At 40.7% G+C, this 26,019-nt stretch overlaps 1 long non-coding RNA gene and 1 pseudogene across 2 annotated transcripts in view; both read left to right on the top strand.

Moving 5' to 3' along the window:
- Positions 1 to 26,019, top strand: part of LOC310819883 (cytochrome P450 3A27-like) — a 181,615-nt pseudogene that overhangs the window by 133,589 nt on the left and 22,007 nt on the right. The window lies entirely within an intron of this gene.
- LOC310820112 lies at positions 20,535 to 24,666 on the top strand. Its single transcript, XR_014554799.1, has 3 exons — positions 20,535 to 21,043; positions 21,364 to 21,630; positions 22,431 to 24,666. It is a non-coding gene; the product is annotated as an uncharacterized lncRNA (long non-coding RNA).

Genomic DNA, 26,019 nt, shown 5'->3' with positions numbered 1-26,019 from the left:
TATGATGAGGAAGGAGAGCGTGAAAATCCAAAGAGACGGGCAGAAGGTGGAGCAAGAAATGCTCAGGATGTAGAAGGAGAAGGAGACATTTCTCAAGGCCAAGAAACAGATGGAGAAAGAGATGGAGAAAAATATGGTGGCAGTCAAGAGGAGAGAGGCCCTGGTGATGGAGGCCGAAGAAAGACTTAAACTGAGCAAGGAAAAAGAGAAGGAAGAGCAGGAGAAGGAGACCTCAAAGGAGATGCTTAGAAAGACAGAGAAGGTCGGAGCAGAGTTGCAAATGATAAAGAAGGAGTGGATGAAAATCAAAAGAGACGGGCAGAAGGTGGAGCAAGAAATGCTCGGGATGTGGAAGGAGAAGGAGACATTTCTCAAGGCCAAGAAACAGATGGAAAAAGAAATGGAGGCAGTCAAGAGGAGAGAGGCCCTGGTGATGGAGGCCGAAGAAAGACTTAAACTGAGCCAGGAAAAGGAGAAGCTAGAACAGGAGAGGGAGACATTGAAGAAGGTGAGCATGGTGACGATTAGAGAGATGGTAGAGAACCTATAGACTAAGTAGATGAAGGTGATTGTTGCTAGTTTTACTATAGCATTTAGTCCATGACCTTCAACTCTCAGTTGAATTTGTCCAATTCTTGTCTCACCTTGCACTCCCCTCTGATGTTACTTTTTTAATTTCAGATGAACGATGGCTCCAGATATGCCCCAACCCTCATGTTCTCGTTGAGAGCGACTCCTCTGATGGCTCAGCTGGTACACAATCAGGCAAACCAGGGGACGAGCCTTTCTGTCAAAAGCCTTGTTGATGTGGCCCTGGCTGAGAGCGTGTGGGGGTGCAGAGATAAGACAGGGGACTGCACATGCCGACACCGTTAGCCTGGAAACCTCAACACAATTGGCCGCTATTTAGGGATACATAGCAAATCAAGTTATATAGTTGTCTTAAGTTCAATAAATTAAGTTGAACATTAAATTAAATTGACTTCCTTTCTCTACCACTGTGACTGCTTGTGGCATTTATTATTATAGAAAGTCTTACTTGTGATGACCGTGATGTATGTAGCTGAAGATGAATGTAGCTATTTATTTTAAGTCGCTCTGGATAAGAGCTTCTGCTAAATTACTCAAACGTAGGCCAGGTACATCCGTAAAATAATGTATCCATTTCCTGTTAACCATCTCTAAACCCTAGATGGCAGTATTTACTCTTACACCAGAAACGTGACCAGTTTCACGTGTGGATGCAGAAGAAATAGCCTCCCAATCTGTTTCTGCAAGGAACTTCTAATTTATGGATTCTGTACATGGATTCTGTCTAGTCAAGTCTGAATATCTTAGAGTTGGGGTTTGTCCTCTACCTCCAAATATAAACGAGGACAATCACTTTGTTTTTCATACAGGTACCACTATTGTATGTATTTCTATAATCTATGTTTCTATTACTTTACCATACTATGAAACTAATTGAATATGTTTTTAAGCGTCCAAAAAGCATTGATACCATTTCCAAGCACTCCAAGAATCATTTTGCGTTGCTGCTGCAGCAGCCGCGCAATGTCAACACTTTAGACACGCACTGGTGTAGCATGTAACATTAAAATCCATCAACTTCATATCACACCATTGATGATTGGTGAACTTGTTGGATCAGTTAAGGCCTGTGCCAGAAATCAGTACACACACCAATCACACAATGGGACTATAACAGGCACATACAGTGCATTCTGAAAGTATTCAGACCCCTTCACTTTTTCCGTATTATGTTATGTTACAGCCTTATTCAAAAATAGATGAAATTATTTTTTTTCCTCATTAATCTACACACAATACGCAATAAGGTGCTTCAACAAAAAACGTAAAGGGTCTGAATACGTATGTAAAGGTGATATTTCAGTTTTTTATTTTGAATAAATTAGCAACAATTTCTAAAAACCTGTTTTTGCTTTGTCATTATGGGGTATTGTGTGTAGATTGATGAGGAAAAAGGCTGTAACATCACAAAATGTGGAAAAAGTGAAGGGGTATGAATACTTTCCGAGAGCACTGTATTTACATCTTGATTCACATAATCACACCTCGTACACACTTGCAAGTGATAGCAACGCCTATCACCTGTCCCAATAAAGGGATGCTACAAGCGCGCCATTTCATCCTTTCCACTCTTCACTCTCTGACTGTCTGAAGTGTACTGTAGTTGTGTTGTTGTAGCTGGGTACACCTCAGCCTATGATTCTCATGGGGCGTTAGTTTGAAAAGTGTACTGTAGTTGTGTTGTTGTAGCTGGCTACACCTCAGCCTATGATTCTCACGGGGCGTTAGGTTGAAAAGTGTACTGTAGTTGTGTTGTTGTAGCTGGCTACACCTCAGCCCATGATTCTCATGGGGCATGAGGTTGAAAAGTGTACTGTAGTTGTATTGTTGTAGCTGGCTACACCTCAGCCTATGATTCTCACGGGGCGTTAGATTGTCTCTGATAGAATCTTACGGTTCAGCTCAACGACGATTTTCACCTTCTGAGCACCTGTTAACTCTCTGAGCTAGCAGGCTAACCTGTGAGCTCTCAATTCTTTGTTATTGTTGAACCCTAGCTCGACGATAATTCCTCAGGTTATTATTAGAACTTGCAAGGTCACATGTGTAGGCTACAGCTAGCACTTGGGACGGACGGCTAACTAAGTTACTTGTTGTTTCCGGACAGCTGAGAACCTTGGCTAGCTTTGACAAGGTAATATTGAGAAATATTAGCACCCTGTTTGCAGGAGGGTTGGTCAGCTTGTGTTTGTAGCCCTAGGACTACTGAGCACTTTCTAGTAATTAATAATTTACTAGCTAGTTACCTCGTATAATGATCTGGAACATACCAGTTCTCTCTGGTGTGGGACCAGCACCATATCTAACTATGCGGGTACCAGTTCCCTGTGGTAGCACGTGGGTGTAGCAATGCTGAGGTGTGCTGATATTGTACCTGTTTGTTGCATCGTGCGTTGTATCTAAACTAACCCCACAACTAAGTCAACTAATAAACATGGGCTACGCATATCTTAAACATGCCTGTGTGTGTGTGTGTGTGTGTGTGTGTGTGTGTGCGTGCGTGCGTGCGTGCGTGCGTGTGTGCTTGCGTACATGTGTTTTTTCGGGGATGCAGAGAAAGTCTTCCAGCTGTTCCAATGAGTACATCCATCCATCCATCCATCCATACATAGACCTATGCATTTAATTCTGGTTTGTTTATAACTAAGAGGAAGACACATTTATCATCTGATAGAAATTATTTTTATAAAAACAGTTTATTATTGCTATAATAAAAATACATTACTGCAGTGTGCTAAATTTACTAATGTGATGGCCTGTTGACAAATGAGCGATGGATCAAGCATTAGTCCCATAGTACATTGAATTAATACATGGAGAGGTTAAGCCAGGTCATCAAGAAAGATGTTGCAACACACGCTTACACAAAGAGCTATAGTGGAATAGTACCAGGCTAGGGAGGATAGGCTAGGGAGGACATACCAGAGTAGGTGTCTTATCTCTTACAGAGTGCTGACTCCGCAGATAGGACAATGGTGTGACCAGCCCGTGAACAACAAGGGATGCCAAGTCTAAACCATGGTTCCTCCCCAACCAAATAGCCAATCACAATCATTTTGTATACTGTAAATACTTTGTTTGACTGTTTGAATGCATCCATTTTTGGAGGGTTGGTTACAGATTAACAGCTTGCTGACTGTGATTTTCATCGCCAAAAGTGGTCCTTGTACAAGCCTAGAATTCTGACATGTAAATAAATAGCTAAAAGTAAGAAGTAGTTTGTCTTCTCTTCAAATAAAGAACACGTTTTCTCACACATCAAAAACCACTAGTTATCATCAAAAAGGATGGTCACAGTTTGCTAAAAAAGAGTACCTAAAAAGCCTGCAGAGGTCTCGTAAAAGGTATTGTGGACAGATAAGATGAATATTATCATGGACTAGAGTGACAAAAGTTTGGAGAAAAAAGGATCTGCCCAAGATTTACAGCATACCACCTCATCTGTGAAACATGGTGCAGGGGGTGTTAGGTTTGGGCATGTATAGTTGCCATTAGAACTTGCTAACTTGTCTTAATTGATGATTGTACCTGCTGACGGCAGCAGCAGAATGTATTCTGAAGTGCACAGAAACATCTTGTCTGCTTGAGTGCAAGCAAATGCCTCCAAATGCATTGGATGGAGCCACACCATACAATAAAACAATGACCCAAAACACTGCCATAGCAACTAGTGGAAAGATCTTGATTGGCCAAGTCAATCTTCAGATTAAAATTCAATTGAACATGCATTACATTTCCCTAATGATAAGAATTTAGGCAAAAAGACCTCAAAACAAACAACAACTAAAGATGGCTGCAGTACAGGCCTAGCAGAGCATCACCAAAGAAGATGCCCAGCGTCTGGTGAGGTTAGTGGGTTGCAGACTTCAGGCAGTTATTGTCCACTAAATACTAGTGGATTGTCCACTAAATACTAAACATGACTGCTTCATTTGGACATTTGATAAGTCTGTCCCATTACTTTTGGGTACACTGAAATAGGGGGATTATGCATAAAAAGTGGGGTAATTTCTAAATGGTGAAACGAATGTGTATACAAATACCATCAAATAAAAGCTGAGAATCTCTACTTTAACCTTGTAGTAATTGTTTAATTTCAAATCCAAACGTTTGATAAAGTTCTTCATAACCAACATCAGGGAGATGTGACCAGAGAGTGGATCCTGGCTATAAGGGCACACTCTTGCCAACACACATTCTGGTGTGACATGTGGGATGTCTTATTGATCTATGTTGCTTTGGCTGTCTCCATGTGTGGATCATTGTAATCAGGGGTGGGGCTGGCCTGTTAAACACCTGTGCTTTGTTTCATTCAGGGAAAACAAAGAGATTTTTAACATTTCTTTTAAAGAGACAACACACATTTTCTGCCATGCCTCTGTCAATTGATTTGGCTTTAATCAATGGTTTCTTCTTGATGTTGTGTACATGTTTTCATGCCTATGTCACCTTTCAGAGGAAATCAAGGAACCTATCCAGATCTGATGTCGTATTAGATGAGTCAAACCCTGTCAGAACATAGTTTGCTTTTGCTAGATTATTTTCTTTTCTTTTGTCTAGTATTGGTATACATGGTCGAAATGATGCACTCATATTTAGTATTTGGTCCGTCTGGGACCCATTGACCCCACCAGGTGCTGGGTATTTTCTCTGGTGATATTCTGCCAGGCCAGCCATCTTCAGTTTTTTAGGTCTTTTTGCCCATAATCTTACCATCAGAAAATGAAATGCATGTTCAATAGGATTTAAATCCAAAGATTGACATGGCCAGTCAAGAACTTTCCACTTTTTCGCCCTGAAAATCTCCCTAGTTCCAATGGCAGTATGTTTTGGGTCATTGTCTTACTGTATGACGAAGCGCCATCCAATGAATTTGGAAGCATTGCTTTTACTCGACCAGACAAGATATTTCTGTACACTTCAGAATACATTCTGCTGCTGCTGTCAGCAGTAACATCATCAATTATGATACGTTAGCAAGTTCTAGTGGCAGCTATACATGCCCAAACCATAGCATCCCCTCCACCATGTTTCACAGATGAGATGGTATGCTGTAAACCTTGGGCAGATCCTTTTTTCTCCAAACTTTCCTCTTGCAATCACTCTGATAATATTCATCTTATCTGTCCACAAGACTTTTTTCCACACCTCTGCAGGCTTTTTAGGTACTTCTTAGCAAACTGTAACCTGACTATCCTTTTTAAGGATAACTAGTGGTTTGCATCTTGCAGTAAAGCCTCAGCCATTTGCGATTGCTGAGCTCATCAGTGCTTGATTTTGGCAAGCCTAAGGTTTTGACTATGTTTCAGATTTTTCAGCTTTCACCATTTGTCAATTGCTTTGCTATTGTAATGTATCTCACACCTTGTCCTTTGTTGGGAATGATATTTAAGGAGAGGGACAGCGAGATATTCTTTGAGTTTTGGGTTAGGCCCATCACGGGCCTCCAAAAATAAATCTCTACGTTTTTATTTCAAATCCAAAAAGAAGAAAAAATGCTTCACTGTCCCATTACTTACGCACGGTACTGTATAACCTTTTGTGGAAAGGGTTCTACATGGAACCCAAAAGGTTTCTTCAAAGGGACAGTGGAAGAAGAACCCTTTTTGGTTCTAGGTAGCACTTTTTTTCTAAGAGTGCAGGATCTGTGATGGGTCTGTCTGTCTCTATCCACGGTATATTTGCTTGAATGCCACAGCCTATTTAAGTATTGTTGCTGACCATGTGCATCCCTTCATGGCCACAATTTACCCACCTTCTAATGGCTACTTCCAGCATGATAATGCACCATGTCACAAAGCAAAACTCGTCTTAAACTGGTTTCATGAACATGACAATGAGTTCAGTGTTCTTCAGTGGCCTTCCCAGTCACCGGACCTGAATCCAATAGAACACCTTTTGGATGTGGCAGAACGGGAGATTCACATCTTGAAAGTGCACCTGAAAAATGTACAGGAATTGCGTGATGCAATCATGTCATCATGGACCAGAATCTCAAAGGAATCAATGTCACAAAGAATTGAGGCTGTTTTGAGAGCAAAGGGAGGCTCTACCCAGTATTAGTATAGTGTTCCTAATAAAGTGTTGGGTGAGTGTGTATCTAACTATCTTTGTTTTTGCTGGTCTGTAGGATCTATGATGGCTGTCAGCCCGTCCTGTGTATCATGGACACAGCCATGATCTAAACCATCCTCATCAAGGAATGCTACCATCTTTTCAGTAACAGGAGGGTAATACGCTAAATTGAAGTTGTTGTATGGGGAAAAAAACATAAGGGCTTCTTAAATAGATAATATCCTTGTTATTATAGCATTATTAATATTAGGTTAATCTTGCAGTATATAATAATTATTATTTTTCTAGAATTTCTATCTCAACGGGCCTCTGTATGACGCCGTGTTTATCGCTGAGGATGATACATGGAGACGGATCCGCAGTGTCCTGTCTCCCTCCTTCACCAGTGGGCGGATCAAAGAGGTACAGTCCCATCTCTCCTCTCCTTCTTTTATTCATTCCAACAACACAAATAAATGAATGACTAACAACTCTGACGTGTGTGTGTGTTTATGTGATTTGTACTATGTGTATAGTGTGCATTCATTGTTGTTTGTTGTTGTGTGAAGCAGCAACTTTAATTGTCCAAGACAAATTTCTATCCGGGACAATAAAGCATATTTAATCTTATCTTAGATAAGTTCAGTGGTCAGATGACAGAGTATAGAATAATAGTTCATCTTTGGAGTCACTTATTCCTTGACTATATACATAATGTATCCTGTATGAATGTATATTCTCAGGCTATATAAATATTAAAATAATTCCTGTTTCAAACATGATATTAACCCATGTTTTGCACATATTAATCCATGTATCAATCATCATGTTTTTCCATGTATCCTTCCCAACTCAGATGTTCGGGATCATGAAGCAGCACTCTGGTAATTTGGTCAGCAATCTGAAGAAGACGTCCGATAACGAAGAGCCCATTGAACTAAAAGAGTGAGTATTTCTCTCCGAGAAGATAAGGTGAATTTGTAATTTCAGTGAACTCCCCCTTTAATTTTGTGGTTGTGGTTCTGGTGGTCAAAGATTGTGTGGTTGTGTTCCAGGGTCTTTGGACCATACAGTATGGATGTGGTCGTCAGCACTTCATTCAGTGTCGACATCGACTCAGTCCACAACCCCTCTGACCCCTTTATGACCAACATCAAGAAAATGCTCAAGTTTGACATCTTCAACCCACTGTTCCTCACAGTCGGTAAAACTGCCCCCATATAGCTTTCAGTCTAAATCATTTTGTGCTTAATAAATGAAGCTATCGATTTCATTGATTAGACTGACATACACTGTGGAAACACTCTAATAAGTCCCTTTCTCACACCTACCACCCCATTTCTCCCACTCTCTCCATCGTCATAGGATTGAGCGATCATGAGATCTTGTCCCAGGCGATGATTTTCATCTTTGCTGGCTATGAGACCACCAGTAGCTCTCTGTCCTTCCTGGCCTACAATCTGGCAACCAACCCTCACATCATGACCAAGCTGCAGGAGATAAACACTGTGTTTCCCAACAAGGTAACCCCTCTGCAGACTCCTATATAGTACTATTCATGTGGAACAGGAAATATGATAGTGACAGTATTTTAGAGGGTACTGATGAGTGTGTAACCCCTGTGCACTGCAGACTCCTACAGTATATATTACTGTTGCTTTGGAACAGATGGTTAGATAGGTGACAGTATTTTGCAGTGTGCTAATGTGTCTGTAGCATCCCTGTGCAGACTTCTGCCCAGTGCTATTCATTTGAAACACGAAGTAGATAGGTGTTGTTGGAATCTTCAGAATAGTTAAAAGGCCAGTACCTGAGGACCTGAGGGATCTACAGGGTATATACCTTAAAAGCATGTCTGACATGCAGTGGTGTGCGTGACCATAGACTCTAGAATCTAGATCAAGAGAAGGCTGAGTGAGTCACCAATTCTTAGCAGGTGGTTTTGGAGCAAATTGGATAAACTGTTCAAAACAGCAATATGAAACTGGAGCTGTGTTCACACTACAGCACTGTTATAACTACAGTGGTGATACAATAGTACACCCTACTGGTCGAAATGAGGAAAAGCTTACGGCACCGGATCCTCAACCGACCAATGGTTGAGCGCCGTTGAGCAAAGTTGAGCGCTAACCCACCAATGACTTTGTCTTTTCTATTCCTAAATGAACCAGCTGATCAGGTTTTTTTGTTGAATTGAAAGATGTTTTAATATTTTGTAGCGCTCAACTCACCAATCATTGAGCGAGGAATTTCAAACGTCATCTAATTTATACGGCTCCGGAGGCCACTATCGGTGAATCTCATGTACGACGTTACTGTTACTCAGGTAAGTTTTATCCTCTTCATCCTTCGCTAGTTAGACATTTGTTAGGCATGTATAAAGCTGTGCCGATTTTGTCAAAAGATAAAAGATTGTCTGGAAATCAGCAACTGACCATACCATCGTTGACATATGCGGGATTTGGCTTGTTAATGTGTAATGACAACGTATTGACAACCTGTCAGTAGGCTAGCTGGCTAGCGCTAGCAGCTAACGGGTCTGGTGACACGGAGTTGAGAACGAACAAACATCCCATAAAAAGTGTACCCACACACTTAGAACAAGCGCATGGCGAGAGGTCTCATTGCCCGGTTTCGACGTGCCAATGCTCCTGCGCCAAAAGTCTTATATGCAGACAACAACTGCTGTCGGTAAGTTTAATAACAATTCCATTGAAACCTATGATGAAATTGATAATCCAAGTGATGTACATATCAGTTAACTTCATATAATTTTTTTGCAAGACACACATGGATAACACAGTTATAAAAACATGTAGCACACGTACACAAAATGTTGATATAATTTCAGCGGTTCATCCTTCCTGGAGAATCTGTTTGGTGACTGGGTGCAGAGGGGTACTGTGGTCAGACTGGACATCCGACCCTGGCTGCACCGCTGGGATGCTGTTGTCATCAAACAGAGCCACGCCAAGTACGGGGTGTTCATGAGTGCCTTGGCAGGTGCGGTGCTCGCCTACAACAAGGCGGACATGATGCTCCTAGTCCAGGCGGTCAGGAGCGGCAACCAAGAGCTGTACGCCAGGTATTCGGACGAGGAGATTATGGCCTTCCTCAAGCCTCACCAGGTCAGGTCGTATGTCAGGCGCATTACCTGTGGGGTTGTGGTAAGTGTGATATTGATCCATGTATGAATTTCATGAATAAGAAGCAAACATACTTGCTTATTTGTCAATATGGATTCAACTGTACTGGACTAAGGTGTCACTCAGATCTAGTTTTGAAAATAAATGTAAGATCATTAGGAGTAACGACTGATTTAACACTGTGACGGCCCGCTGGCCTGTGCCTTTCCCTTCACCATATTTAACCCTCTGTTTGTCCTCGTTGTTTCTGTGAGTGTTCCAGGTGTGCAGTTTGCCTGATTGGAGGTGACAAGCCTTAATTGGGTGCACCCGGCGCGCAGGTTCACCTGACTGTTTAAAAGCTCTGGCTCCTCCTCCTCCTTCGGCAGACTCTACCTGCAGCAGACACTGCCTACGCCGCTGGTCTTGGCCCAGCATTGGCGTGTCATGCTGTTTCCTTTGTTTTGCCTTTGCTATCTTTTGTCTTTGTCATTTGGATTTGGTGCAGACGTTTTGTGCATTTGTTTGTTTGATAATTGCACCATATGGGAAAATAAAGCCAGTTTTGTTATTGGTAAAACCTACTCCGTCCATCAGTTGTGTTACACTCATTCTAGTTGTGACAACACTCAAAGCTGAGAATATACATGTTACAGGAGACCGCTTTGGTGATTGAGTCCATCATTGCCGAGTTCAGGGGACCAGCAGGCCTTGACATTGACGGAATCCACCTGTTCAAGTCGACAGAGGCAGTTGATGCTCACTGGGCAACTGTAAGCAAGCATCTCAGTTGCATGCAGGTGGGTTAATGTCTTTGCAGTCATCTTGTGTCATTATAAAACCATTCAAACTTGTATGGCAACATTTCAAAGGACACCAGAATAAATAAGGAACTTGCAATTCGTTGTGCTTTACAGGATCCCCCTGGCATACAGCTGTATGTTTCTGTGAAGGTGGTGGTGCTGAATGGCGTTCGGCTGAACAAGCACAGGTGCCGGCGAGGCAGTAACTCTTTGGAGGGGTTGCACGCACACCTGTACAATGCCATTCCTTCACAGAGATGTGGGATTATGCCATTCCAAGTGAGTAATTAAAAAAAAAAAACACTTCGATATAGCGTAGTTTCAATGATGCATTTTATTTCACAGCTTTAGTCATCACTTCTAAGCATATCCAATAACAGTCAAAATGGTCATGTGTTTCAGGTATACCTGATGGCCTTTGCTGTGCAGTGGAACAACCACCCGCTGTGTCGGCAGCACCCGTACTCCTGGTTCTTCCTGCACAGCCACAGGCTCCCTCCATCATATTTCGTGGGCCATCATGCAGTCAGAGCTTTGTACCTGTGGCACAGCCCCCTGCACCAACAACCAAGCCATACATGCCTAATAAGTCCTTGCGGCCATGTGGGGCTTGCCAAGTGCCTCAGTGTGGTGGGCAGCGTAAGAGGTACACACCCTCCAAAGACAAAGCAGCTGGAAGCTTCCAGAAAATCTTCTCCTATTGCCCGGCAACTAGAAAATCCACTACCTCTGGTTTTGAAGATGTTGTGTACGATAGTTTTGAACACTTCAAAAGTGTGGTGGATGAAGCATGCCGAGTTAGAAAAGAGGAAAAACTATTTAAAAATACCTGTGACTTACCTGTGTGATGCCACTTCTCCTATGCCATCTTTAAGAGAGAGAAAGAAAGAGAAAAAAAGCTTGTTTTTGTTTGTTTGTTTGAGTCAAAGTGTTTCAAAGTGTTTTAGCAAGTAGAGCAATACAGTCAGCCTATTTATTTATATTGTAGTTAAAATGCACTTTGTAGTTTAATTAAAGAATGTTCTTGTCTTTTTTTATTATTTATATTGTAGTTAAAAATGCACTTTGTAGTATCTTTTTTATACAAACATGTTCTGGTCTATGTCCAATATCCGGTCCAATCTAACCTCTGTTTCAATCTAACACAATTAATTTACATACCCTTTATTGTTAGTTTATGTTCAATTAACCTGTGTTTTTGTCATGCGTGTCCTCGTGCTGTTTGTATGTCTTTGTCAGCTTCATGTCTTTGTGATGTTTGTATGTCTTTGTCCGCTTCATGTTTAACAAAAGTTTGCCAAAAAAACACACACAAAAAATGTAACAGAGAGGAATGGCTTGAGCATTTGTTGCTTGGTGACCTGTGTCTTTGGATAATCTTGTAGTTCTTTATTGGGCTTTGGCCTGTACAAAGCTATTGTGAATTTGTATCTTATGTGTTCTCAATTATTAATGTTTTTGTGTGCATGTCCTTGTGATGTTTGTATGTCTTTGTCAGCTCCATGTTTAACTAAATGTTTGTAAATGTTTGTCTCTCGTCATCTCACTCATGGCCTGTACCTTGACGTGGTGAGTGGGCTTTCAACTAAACAGGTCTGCCTACTTGTGTTTGTGTGTCATAAAAATAATATATCTGTGCCCCATACATGGAATCTGAGTGCATATGTAGTAAATGGAAAAATGTGCATGTTGAAACCTTTACATTGGGTTCTTTGTAAATTTTGAATGCATTTTCGTTTCACAAAATGCACTGTTCTCATGTCTTATTCAGTAACTGTTGGTGACCATCTGCGGCATTTTAGCAACCACACTCTTGCAGTTCGTTGGGACGAAACACATTCTAGTTAAAGAATAAAACTGTAATGCTATTTGGTAATTTGTGAATAACATGTTTAAGTAATAATATAAATAAAAGTATTATACAAGTATTTCAAGTATTTTGGAGTCTCTGTATGCTTGGGTTTCAGAAAAAAAGAGGAGGGTGGGACATGTCAAAAATGATTGTAGGTCAAACACCTAGAGTATAAGCTTTTGCAAATGTTTGTAAAAAAATACTTTTACCAACACCCAGTTTATTAATTATGGGCTGCATGGTAAGTAGGATGGTGGGGCATATCTCATGTCACACATCATAACACGAGGTGCAAGCATTCAGAAATGGTATGGTTTGTATGATCAGTTTCCCCTTATAAAGGGGAAATACACTATGGTATTTTTTGGTCAAAGCAATGCATCAATGGTGATCAAGTATTATAGACTACAATTTACTCTGACTCCTGTGAGAAAATGTGTTCTTTATTTGAAGAGAAGACAAACTACTTCTTACTTTTAGCTATTTAATTATATGTCAGAATTCTAGGCTTGTACAAGGACCACTTTTGGCGAAGAAAATCACAGTCAGCAAGCTGTTAATCTGTAACCAACCCTCCAAAAATGGATGCATTCAAACAGTCAAACAAAGTATTTACAGTATACAAAATGATTGTGATTGGCTATTTGGTTGGGGAGGAACCGCGGTTTAGACTTGGCATCCCTTGTTGTTCACGGGCTGGTCACACCATTGTCCTATCTGCGGAGTCAGCACCCTGTAAGAGATAAGATACCTACTCTGGTATGTCCTCCCTAGCCTGTCCTCCCTAGCCTGGTATTATTCCACTATAGCTCTTTGTGTAAGCGTGTGTTGCAACATCTTTCTTGATGACCTGGCTCAACCTCTCCATGTATTAATCCAACGTACTATGGGACTAATGCTTGATCCATCGCTCATTTATCAACAGGCCATCACATTAGTAAATTTAGCACACTGCAGTAATGTATTTTTATTATAGCAATAATAAACAGTTTTTATAAAAATAATTTCTAACACTCCAATAAGATTAGTAGGTTGACCTCGAATGTAGTTTATCAACTAATAACACATGAGTAAGGCTAAGAAGGGCTACGGAGGAAAGAGATATGAATGGTGGTTTATTTAACAGTTACCAATAACCTTAAATGTGACCAAGTAAACCAAATGAAAGAAATCAAGTTACATAGGTTAAAACCAGATAAAACAGAGAAGTTGTCTTTGTGTCTTCTCCCAGACTCAGAGGTGTCAATATGCATTGCTAATTAGATTGTGCTGGCTGCACCCCCTGGGTGGTCATTACAATGAGTCGTGTGAATGGCTCAAATGTCATCCAGACAAAGTGAGAGTGCATTAAATACATTCTTACACCCTTTATGTACACTTTTCCACCTAAATATATCAATCTCATCAATCTACATCAACTCAAACTATGCAAATAATGCAAACAACATTCAGCAGCCAAGTGGATTTCAATCAATTCTTATACATGACATTTCTGTAAATAAAACTTGAGGCCAGTGAACACCAGGGGGCGTCCTTCTTTCTGATCAATTTTCGTCCGATCCCAGGTTGAGCAATAGGGACTTGGGGGGGTCATGAGCCATTCCCAGGCGGTCTCCCATCCAAGTACTAGCCCGGCCCGACTCTGCTTAGCTTTGAGAATTGAGGCTGTTTTCAGAGCAAAGGGAGGCCCTACCGAGTATAGTATAGTGTTCCTAATAACGTGCTCAGTGAGTGTGTATATACAGTGCGGGAAAATAAGTATTCAACACATCAACAAATGTTTAATTCAACATATTTCCATTGCAGCCATTCACATGAAATTTAGATCAGACATAGGTATTAACTCAGTAAAACTACTCAGCTAAAGAATTTGTAACACCAATCTATAAAAAAAAGTTGTGCAATTCTCCAGGGGAAGGAGAAGGACTGGAGAGGAGGGGGAGCCCAACGGGCCTGCCGAGCCAGAGAAGAGCCACTCCAACAGCAGCACGCTGTCCGGCTGGCGGGACAACATCATCTTCATCAACGAGGTCTTCCACCAGGTACAGCTGACCCTGTATCCCTTGCTGCAGTGTTGACAGGAGGAGCAGCTCAGGGCTCTGCAGCACAGGCTGGATTTTTCCTGCTCCTCCTTTGTGGACCTGTCAGCATAGGAGCAGAGGGACACAGCACGGAGCTCATCCCACTTAGACACAGTCCGTCTGGGGTAAGGACAGACACACTGATCTCTGATGAGGAGGAGGGAGGAGGATTTCTCATTGTACAATGTACGCTCCCTCCTCTGTCTCCCCTCAGCTCCAGCAAAGCCCTCCTCCTGCAGCTCCTGTACCTGGTCCCTGTGGGAGGTGAGGCGTGCTGTGTCCCTCTGCAGTGCCCTTGGTGGAGAGCTGGACCTCAGTGAGACTACAAACCAAAGTTATACATAGTTAGTGTATAGCTGGTATATGATTCCAATTCTCAGAATGAGCCGTGAATCAGGAAATTTGGTGTTTCACATAATTACCAATGTTTTTTTTAATTGTTTTTTAATGACTGCCATGGGAGTGGCTGTGGACAAAATCTGCGATGGCCCTATATCCAATTACATTTTTGAAGTCCCTCTCTATCAGAAGAGGTTTTATGCTCTCATCTTTAAACCCAGATGAACATGTATTTTAATCTGAACTGTCCTAGTCTATTAAATATAACTTGAAATGGTGACTGACTACTGCTTGAGTTTGTTTTGTGTGAATCTGTAATGACACCAACTCTCATTACAGACCATTATTGACCAATAAGACACTTTACTACATTTCTATTTCTATCTCTCCACAGGACGAAAACCATTCCTATGGGATTTCTCATAGAGTGAAATAGGGCAGATTTCTTGACAGATTTCATGTTGACAGACATCAATAGCAGACTCCAAAGTCACTAGGTCTCAACTACCCAGCTGAAGCATATTGAACAACACTTATTGGATTTGTGTTCTAATGGCCTACTCTATGTTACTACTCTAACTCTAAGCCAGAGCTAACTTCGGAGCGTGCTCTCCATTTTATTAACCAAAATGCCACTAATTGAAAACAGGTACGGTCACGTGAATCTAGGGAAATGGCACAAGAAAGACGCAATCCTAGCAACGACAATTGTCAATAGCACTAATTATTCTGCTCTGCATTTAATGCGTTGTTTTTAGCACTCAATGTTATATTTATTTTGTGTTTGCGTGTCTGTCAAATTTTTTGGCTGTCTAATTTATTTTCTGTTTGTGGCTATCTAAGGACAGTACACTAGACGTTTACTTAAGACTGATGTAATATTCAAACTGTCTCACACTACAGGTATTCAACATGTTCTTCTCTCTGTTGTAGCTCCTGTAGGTGTTTACTATGCCCTGACTGATATCAGGACTTTGGCAGAGAAGATGGATAAATTGGCTAATGGTACTACGTAATCACGAGAAATGTTGGGAAATGAGACTAATATATAATAATATATGCAATTTAGCTACCGCTTTTATCCAAAGCGACTTACATTGCAGTGAGTGCATACTTTTTTCAGTATGTATGGTCCCAGCAGAAATCTAACCCACAACCTAAGCGTTGTTTGCGCCATGCTCTACCAACTGAGCCACAGAGGACCAGGAATAAAGTCCCAGAGACCCAAATTGTCAACATTCTAGAGCACCAAGGGCGACTTCTTCATTTTGTAGCCAATCCAAGTATTATTGCTAGGTGAATACCACATAAAACACTTGGCACTCCAGGTGGTGAGTGTACCGGAATTCTTTGGCAGTGAGTGAGTTAAACGCAGATGACGGTTCAAGATACAGCATCAGTAGACAAACATGTTTTGCAGCGCTCACTCAGTCCCGTACATCATGCATGCTCATGGTGTCAACTCAACGTATTGTATGTGTGAAATAGGACAAGCAGATCTCACTCACTAGTAAGATGAGGAAAGTGGTTCTTTTATATTTCCTGTTGTTACTTTTATATTTTTTCATGTTTTTATTATTCATTTTGGTAATTCTTGATTATTATACTTTGTTTAAAATAATCAAAGAGGGGACTGTTGGAATTGTACAATATTCTATGTGCCTCTCGACCTTTCACCTAGTGGTACCATGCCATAACCAGTACACAATGCAGAGACATGAAATCAGATGCTAGGGAATGGGGGGCCTAGGACCTGTAGCCCTCCAAGGCCAAATTCCATTGCAAGTCCATATATTCTAGTAGTAGTGTTACTATACTGGTACAGAGTACACAGTGTGTCTTTATTCTTGATGTAAAGTTGGAGGACATTACATATGAATTAGTTTAGTTGTGTTTACTTAATGTGGGGATGAAATATGTTCCTCTGACACTAGACACCAAAATCACTACTATAGAGAGTGAAATGTTTGATTCTGTCTTTGGGATTCTTATAGCCCAATTGTGTGCAATAATATCTATTTACTAAAATCTGATCTTTAAGAAAGATATTTTTCTCCCTCTTTACGCAGTCTTGGATATTGCTCTGTTAAAGAGAAACAATGTTTCTTCTGGAACTTTTTCAAGTTTAATTGTGGTATGATTTCTGAGTAGTTTCTTGACTATTAAAGTGATTCTACGAGATAATTTCTATAATCTCAGCCTACAGTTCTCAATGTAGCGCTAATGAGTTGGAAACGGGTCCCTGTTACATGCCCTCAGTGTGGTGCGTATGTGTGTGGATTCCACGTAGACCAGTGACATCGACACACTTAACAGTAATGCTGCTTCTAAAGTTGGCGATGATAAACTAGGGAGTCTGTGGCTGAATGAGAAAACAGTGATTCAATTGATTATATTTGTACAAACTATGCATTGATAATTTAGACACAAAATAAGAGGTTAAATAATACAGAAATAGTTATTGCCATATCCCGTAGCTTCTCTTTAATGATTCATTCATAGATAGTGACAATTCAAATAATTTGAAAATATGTGGCTGCACTGTTACTAATGCTATAAATGCAACACATGCTTATAATGTGCAAACTGAATTATAAACCCATTATAAAAGGAAACCTTAGTGTTAAGTGTCACCAAAAGAAAAGAAAACACAGAGACATTAAATCAATTTGAGATACTCCATCACTCATTTATTTGCAAATATATGTAATAAGTGTCTGTAAGTAAAGACAATGAGACTCCTGTGGCCCTGCATATCAGAGAGAGAGAGGGGAAAAGGAGAGAGAGGGGACATAACAAGAAGGCATGTGAGGTTATTATTTAAACTTTAACTAGAATACTTATTGGATTTCACTGAAGTATCCTTTGCGGTTACCGATGGAGTCTGACCCTGTGGAATTCCTAAAAACGAAAGAGAGAAAAAAAGAGAAAGAGAGGGGGAGGGGGAGTGCAACTTTAGTGGTAAGAATAAAATTACTTCCAATCATTTAAAATGACTTATTCCGATTACTTAATAGCAAGTGTGTGTGTGTGTGTGTGTGTGTGCCCCCTCAGAAGGACGCCATGAGAAGCTGAAGGTGGTGCTCCAGGAGGCTCGAGACTCCAACGACCAGAGACTCCGTGTTGAAGTACCAGGGAACCTCCTGACCAAACATGTCGTCCAGAAGCATCATCAGCCCGCCCTGAGGTAAGGCTCTGAGTTACTGCTAGTTCACAGTACTCATTTAAACTGAACAATAGATTGGATGCTAAATACTAGAGAGAAGGAACAGTAACAACATCAGAACTTGTCTGTACCTTTAGGTGCAGCAGGCATCTCTCAGCCTCTGGTTTCATGTTGCTGGCAGGCAGGCAGGAGTGTAGGAGAGAGTACAGACGCTCCACAAAACCACCAGGTTGCTAACAGCAAACATAGGAGGAGAGAGCAGAGAGTCATATGAACTTGTCAACAAAGTCACCCTGTAACAGTCTTCAGTATAAGAACAGTACTCACCACCACCAGGGGCCTCCCCACCATCACCCCAAACAGAACCAGCTCATAGAGGATGCCTATGAGTTGACATGGCTAATCTAACAAAAGACAAAAACGTTTACAACAAAATAGCAATGATATTAAAAAGAAGGACCCAATACAGGCACAGGTAATCAATGTGAGACTATTGAAGTGAATGAACTAACCTGATGTTCTGCCAGCTGTCTACTGTAAAATGTAATTAAATGTCACATACCCTCTTCAAAGTCGCTGTCGCTTTCCTCTTCACGATCGCGAACCTTGCAAAAAAGAAAACACGAACAACCCGTCATCGAGACGGCAGACCGCAGTCCAGCACTCGCGCAGCCAATCCTGAAAAACACCGAGGCATTTTTCAGTCCGTTTTGCTCAGAAAATCAGCAGGTTTGTGTCGATGTGAACATCAACTGAAGTCTGTTGTTATCTGGAGCGGACTGAACATTCCATAGAATGTTGCTAATGTTCTATATTGAAAGGTTGCATAGCAACACACCATTTTGAAAATAATTCATAATAATCATAGATGACATGCATCATAAAGACTTTTCAAAAATGCGTTACCATGTGACCTCGAGAAATAGAACATGAGCAGCATTCTATGGAATGGTTGATCCAGCAACACACTTCTGTTGATGTTTACATTGAGGAGAACCCGCTGGTTTTCTGAGAGCTAGCATAACTAAGCCATGAGCATTAGCAACGAAAGGTACTGAGAAATGCCTCGGTGGTAGGTATGTCACGTTTAATTACATTTTACAGTAGACACATAGTAAACAAATGCATCTGTGTAATGGCATGACTGTTAGTCCGTCAGTAGCAACGGTGGTAGCATTGTTAGCTTTAGCTTTAACTAAGACTGTGAGGTAGAGGAGGCCAGACTAGACCAGCTATTCCACTTAGACACAGTCCGTCTGGCGTAAGGACAGACACACTGATCTCTGATGAGGAGGATTTCTCATTGTACAATGTACGCTCCCTCCTCTGTCTCTCCTCAGCTCCAGCAAAGCCCTCCTCCTGCAGCTCCTGTACCTGGTCCCTGTGAGAGGTGAGAGGGGGGCGGTGAGGCGTGCTGTGTCCTTCTGCAGTGCCCTGGGTGGAGAGCTGGACCTCAGTGAGACCACAAACCAAAGTTATACATAGTTAGTATATAGCTGGTATATGATTCCAATTCTCAGAATGAGCCATGAATCAGGAAATTTGGTGTTTCACATATAAGCATTAGCAATGTTTTTTTGAATTGTTTTTTATGACTGCCATGGGAGTGGCTGTGGACAAAATCTGCGATGGCCCTATATCCAATTACATTTCTGAAGTCCCTCTCTATCAGAAGAGGTTTTATGCTCTCACCTTTAAACCCAGATGAACATGTATTTTAATCTGAACTGTCCTAGACTATTAAATATAACTTGAAATGGTGACTGACTACTGCTTGAGTTTGTTTTGTGTGAATCTGTAATGACACCAACTCTCATTACAGACCATTATTGACCAATAAGACACTTTACTGAATTTCTATTTCTATTTCTCATAGAGTGAAATAAGGCAGATTTCTTGACAGATTTCATGTTGACAGACATCAATAGCAGACTCCAAAGTCACTAGGTCTCAACTACCCAGCTGAAGCATATTGAACAACACTTATTGGATTTGTGTTCTAATGGCCTACTCTATGTTACCTAGTGATAGGTTTGGGAATTGTTATCTGGGTTTCGTTCTTCCTGGTACATCATCTAGGACTACCTTCTGACTATGTACAACACTCACACACACATGCTAGATATTCTGCCTGATGGGAGGGCAGGACAGTGATTTGTGTGGTCATTTGATTGTTGTTGTTGTAATGGCTTAATTACACCTTATTTGGCTCTGTTCTAACCTACCACTCTAGTCTTACACACACGTTGCTGGGGAAATGGCACAAGAAACACGCAATCCTAGCAACGACAATTGTCAGTAGCACTAATTATTCTGTAATACTGATGCATGACATGTATTTTCAACACTTTTCAAAAATACGTCACTGTAATGTACACAAAAATACGTCACTGTAATGTATTGGCATTATTACAACTTTGTGTTTCCAATGTATTAATAAGGGCTTTCCCTATTGGCTGTGTAAGAGTCCTTAGCTGTTGTGCACATGCGCTGTACTCTGTCTTAAAATTGATCAGTAAACGAGCATCCACGTAATGTTCGGTCTCCGTTATTGAAACCGTGAATATATATAACTCTAAATATATTACAATTTGGCGACGAGGATGGGATATCTAATGAAAGATGATCTCAGTGACGAGAGACAACTTTGCAGCAAGTAGAACGCAATAAACGAACTTTGTAGCTCGAAAGAAAGAGGCTAGCAAACGGAAGCTAAGTAGCTAAAGGCGACTACAAGCTAGCAAGATAGCTAGTTTCCAAATCGGTGCGTTAGCTGAATACAAAGAAGGACAGGAAGATTTCGAATCTTACTTGGAAAGACTGGAACAGTGGATGATCGCAAACGAGGTGGACACTGACAAAAAGGTCAGCGTGTTTCTGTCGGTAATCGGAGCGGATGCCTACAGACTTAGCAAAGAATTTAGTCAGTCCTGAAAAACCTAGCACACAAACCTACGAGGAGCTAAGCGAGTCGCTCAGTGAGCATTACAAGTCGAAACCGCTTGTCATCGCGGAACGTTTTCAACAAGACGGTGAGTCTGTCTGATTACATAGTAGCTTTGAAGCAACTTTCAACTCATTGTGAGTTTGGTGCACATCTTAATGATGCACTCCGTGACCGTTTTGTTAGTGGGTTAAAAGCTGAGGCTGTGCAGAGGAAACTTTTATCGCAACCAAGACTAACATTCAAGACTAAGACTATTAAGTAATAAACAAAGTCAAACAGTCAGAACAAAAGGCCTGATTAGACAACTTGATGACGAAATGTAGTTCTTGAATGTTATTGGTGTATGTAGACAGGAATCAGAAACACGTTGAATAGAAGGCGTTAACCTGTGTGAAATCTATAAAGACAGGTGACTGAGGAGATAACGGGGTCAGCTACATGTTCTGCGGGAATAAAGTCTTTGAATGAATCAACAGCTCTGGTTAACGGTATTTTATTTTTAAGTATTATAACTTAAATTCTACGACACTAGCATTAGCAAGGAAGGCCTGAAAAATGCCTTCGTGTTTTTCAGGATTGGCTGTGCGTGGACAACTACGACAGGTTGTTGTTGTTGTTTTTCTTTTTTGCAGGGCTCCCGTTGGGAGGACAGCGAGAGCGACTTCGAAGCGGGTATGTGACGTTTAATTACATTTTACAGTAGTAGACACAGTCAACAAATGTATCTGGGTAATGGCATGACTATTTGTCAGTTAGTAGCAATGGTAGCATTGTTAGCTTTAGCTTGAACTAGCTAGCTTGCTAGTCACCTACATGCATTTTGGACTTGTGCTGTGTTGTTTCACAACAAATATTGAGTGGTTCAGAGAGAGTCTAACTATTGTTATTGCTCATACTTATTCTTCTTTTTCTTATTATTATTATTCCAATTCTTCCGATTTTTTGGTATGCTACTCCTCCTACAGCGTTCAAGCTATTTAGACTAATCAAACTTTAAAACGTGCGGAGAGGTATTTTAAAGTCATGATATTTATTCCGATTCCGAACCCTAGCACATATTCCTGACCAATCAGCGGGTAATGCCGCCATTAGCCTTCCTTCTCCACATACCCAATAGTAATCTGCCACTGGCTCATTCTGGCTAAAATATATATCTGTAGCCCTATGGAAATTAGGCCTAACTTAAAAGTTCATTAATTAATAAATAGTATATATAGAATAAGTTCATTAATAGAATACATAGGACTAAAAAGGGTAAAACTATTACTATGTTTGGTATTGGATATTGTGCAAAATGAATAGAGTTTCATGGGTTAAGTTCATGTGTTGAATTATTTACATGATGTGAAATGTATTTTGTTTTATTCTATACTATGTTCACAATGCTGGCAATATTGTAAAAGAATTTACTTTTGATTTCTGTGAGAAAATATTCAAATATAACGTTTGTGCATTTTGTTTATTTTCATAAGCCAATGAAAAAGTGAGTTGGAGGTCAGGTGTGAGGTGGAGGAGAAGGAGACGTGAGTTGGGAGAAGGCGAAGAAAGAGAACGGATGTAATATACTGCTGGCTGTGAAATCTAATAGTGTGGAAATAGGTAGCCCACTTATTTCTTGTTTAGAACAAGGTAATGCGAGTACACAACCCGTGAACTCTACAAAGTACTACGTTCGGCGTATGACCTGTTTAGGAACACTTTCTCTGTAGAGGAGTAACCGTTCCGACGGTCAACCAACTGGATTAGCCTAGCCTAGCTCAGAAGTGAGAGAGCTAGTTTTTCCTTCGGAGGCTTATGGGCTGTGTGTTCGACCAACAAGGGAGTTCCAAACGTCGATAGCCACCGGGAGAGACAGTAGTACCAAAGAGTCCTGCCGTTGGAGAGAACTACCCAGGTTGCCGAGAGAGGAGCTTCGCGAGGCTGCCGGCTTACGGAACTGGGAGTTTGGTGTGTCGTCTAGCTCGTGGGAGTGAAGGAGCCGCCATTTTAGGTGAGCTACAACGCACGCAAGCTACACGCGCCAGGCCTGCAACGCACTGGACTTTGGTATTGTTGTCGTAGTTATCATTGCCGGCTTTAGAATAGGTTTTATTTCTTTTAATTGAGGTTTACAGTGTTTACCATTTACATTTTGATATTTGTATGTGCATGTTAAGAGTTATTGTATTTAATTTCATGTACTCTATTTTGGGGATTTAATATAAATGAAAGAGGACTGATTTGAATAAAATAACAAAAGACAAGTAATTGGTGGGACTGTGTTAATATATAATAGACAAAGTAAACATACAATAATAGGTAGAGATACCATTTTATTTAAAGAATTCAGGTTAGCCACCCCTATTAATTGCTCAGACCAGCAAAGGGGCGCTACACTTATATATACAGTGCCCTCCATAAGTATTGGAGAGAGGAAGCATTTGTCTTCTTTTAGTATTCTATACTCCAACAGTTTGGATTTGAAACATTAATTCAATGTTTAATTTTTTAAGATTGGTTTGACCATTTAGAAATGACAACCCTTTTATGCATAGTCCCCCTATTTCAGGGCACCAAAAGTATTAATTGGCTTGACAGGTGTTTCTGGTTAGTCAGGTGTGTTCCGTCATAATTTGTGCAGGCATAAGAGAGCTGTCAATGTCTAGTCTTGATTCTCGGCTTGCATTTGTCTTTGAAGTCTGCTATTGCTGTCTGTCAACATGAGGACCAAAGAGACGTCAATGAAAAAATCTGTAAACATAGCCAAAACCTTAGACTTACCATAATCAACAGTTTGTAACTTCATTAACAAAGAATGAAAGCACTGGTGAGCTCAGCAATTGCAAGATTTTCAGCATACCACCTAATCTGTGAGCCATGGTGCTATGGTTTGGGCATGTATAGCTGCCACAAGAACTGGCTAACTTGTCTTAATTGATGATGTTACAGCAGCAGCAGAATGTATTCTGAAGTGTAAAGAAACATATTGTCTGCTCGAGTACAAACAAATGGCTCTAAAATTCATTGGATGGCACTTCATCATACAGTAAGACAATGACCCCAAACATACTGCCATAGCAAATAGGGAGGTCTTCAGGGCCAAAAAGCGGAAAGTTCTTGACTGGCCAAGTAAATCTTCAGATTTAAATCCAATTGAATATTTATTGGACATTATATGATTTTTCCAATACTTTTGAAGCCCTGAAATAGGGGGACTATGTTTAAATTGAATTAAACCTGAGAATCTCTACTTTGACCGTAGTAGTAGTAATTGTTTGATTTAAAATCCAAACTGTTGTATAAAAACTGGAATATAGAGCTAAAAGAAGACAAAATGCTTCCTCCTTCCAATACTTATGGAGGGCATTGTATATACTTATTTAAATGAAGCCCACATATTTGGGTAGGTTGGGAGCCAGTTTGAAGTCATGATAAACGGGAGAATGAGAGGCGCATAGTTTGTCTGTCTGCCTATACTGTTCGAATCACGCCTAGTACTCAGTGCCATGGGGAAAATGTGCTTTACAGAAAAGTTTTGTTTCCAAAATAAGATTTTCTCTCCTGTCCCATCCCATCTCTTGCTATCGAGGGATTGTTGCCTCTTGAAGGCCATGTTGTTGTGTTTATTTGATTCATTTGGAGCCCAGGGATAGTATTCAAGCATCAATCAATGTATATTATTTTTGTAAACCGAAGGAGCTATTAGTCATCTGTCCTACAGAGTCTGGCGTCCAGTTAACCCACATTACGTGCCCTATAAAGCTTTGATGATTTACATGACTGATTCTTTGATTTGTGTGGATGTAGTGATTTAACCTTGCTTTAATAGCATTATTTGAAATCAGCCCACAGTTTTGGGTAATATGGTAGTCATGATGAGAGCACTGTTTGTGTGAGGGACATTACTATATTCGTAGCCCATGGCTCAGCCTGTTTAATTCAGTATCAACCTTGCTTTATTTTAACATTAGGTCTACTTGAGAGGAATCCCATTGAGCCTAAGCATTTCAGGGTTAGTTTGGAGTTGAGGTGATAGCTCGACCTCATCTGCACTCATCTGTCTTGTTCCTGGTGGTCATGGGACAGATCAAAAGTAGTCAGTAGTTTAGTCAGCACTTAAGAATCATTGGAATACCACATTCTGTATTTTAAAGAGCAAATAAAAGCTTACATATTGAATATAACTTATCGACAGATATAATTGGTGTAACTGTACAGTACAAATAACACAGTAAAATGTGAAGCACCAATACTTGATAACAAGTAAAGCAGAACACAAATCTGAAGCAATAATGACATGTGCAAGAAGGTTTGTACAATTTGCTAGTGTAAAAAAAAAGAACAAAATCGCTTCTTCTTTCATTGGCTATGCGCTTTTACGCAAATGTGTCTGTCCACAGACAAATCCAGCAGCTCTTATACTCCACCATGCAAACCACATTCAAAACAAATATTGATGTTTTCTGCTTGGTTATAACAAGCAATTGAGTTATATGCAAAAGTGTTCCAAATGTCTGTAATCGTGACAAATTTGTCCATCTCCACGCGCATGGATCTCGTGCCCTTTTCTGTAGCCCATATACTGTACACACACAGGTGGGGAACAATAAGGTCTAATAGGCTGAAATGGGTAAACTGTTCATAACAGTGCCATTTAGCTGACGCTTTTATCCAAAAGCGACTTACATTGCAGTGAGTGCATACATTTCAGTATATATGGTCCCAGCAGGAATCAAACCCACAACCTAAGCATTGTTAGCACCATGCTCTACCAACTGAGCCACAGAGGACCACATTTTGGGTGGGCCATTTTGGCCATTGTAAGGACCATTTTGAAATTGTAACAACGGTATTATGTTAAAAACAGGGTAAGTCAGGGAAGGAGTGGGACATGGGTTTCACAATGACTTATTTTATTATACAGTGGGCCAGTGGTTAATCGGTTCACGCCACTATCCCAGCGGTGGTCTACCTCAATGGCGCTGCTGGAGGAGACACAAGGTTTGAAGTGCTGCCGAAAGCCACCACAAGGCGGTGACAAGAGCTTTGAAGGATGTTTTTTTAGCAGCTCATGAATTACAG

Source organism: Argentina silus, assembly GCF_951799395.1.
Source record: "Argentina silus genome assembly, chromosome: 19".
NCBI lineage: Eukaryota > Metazoa > Chordata > Actinopteri > Argentiniformes > Argentinidae > Argentina > Argentina silus.
Note: the sequence above shows the minus strand (reverse complement) of the source record. Positions and strands in the feature narration are given on the sequence as shown.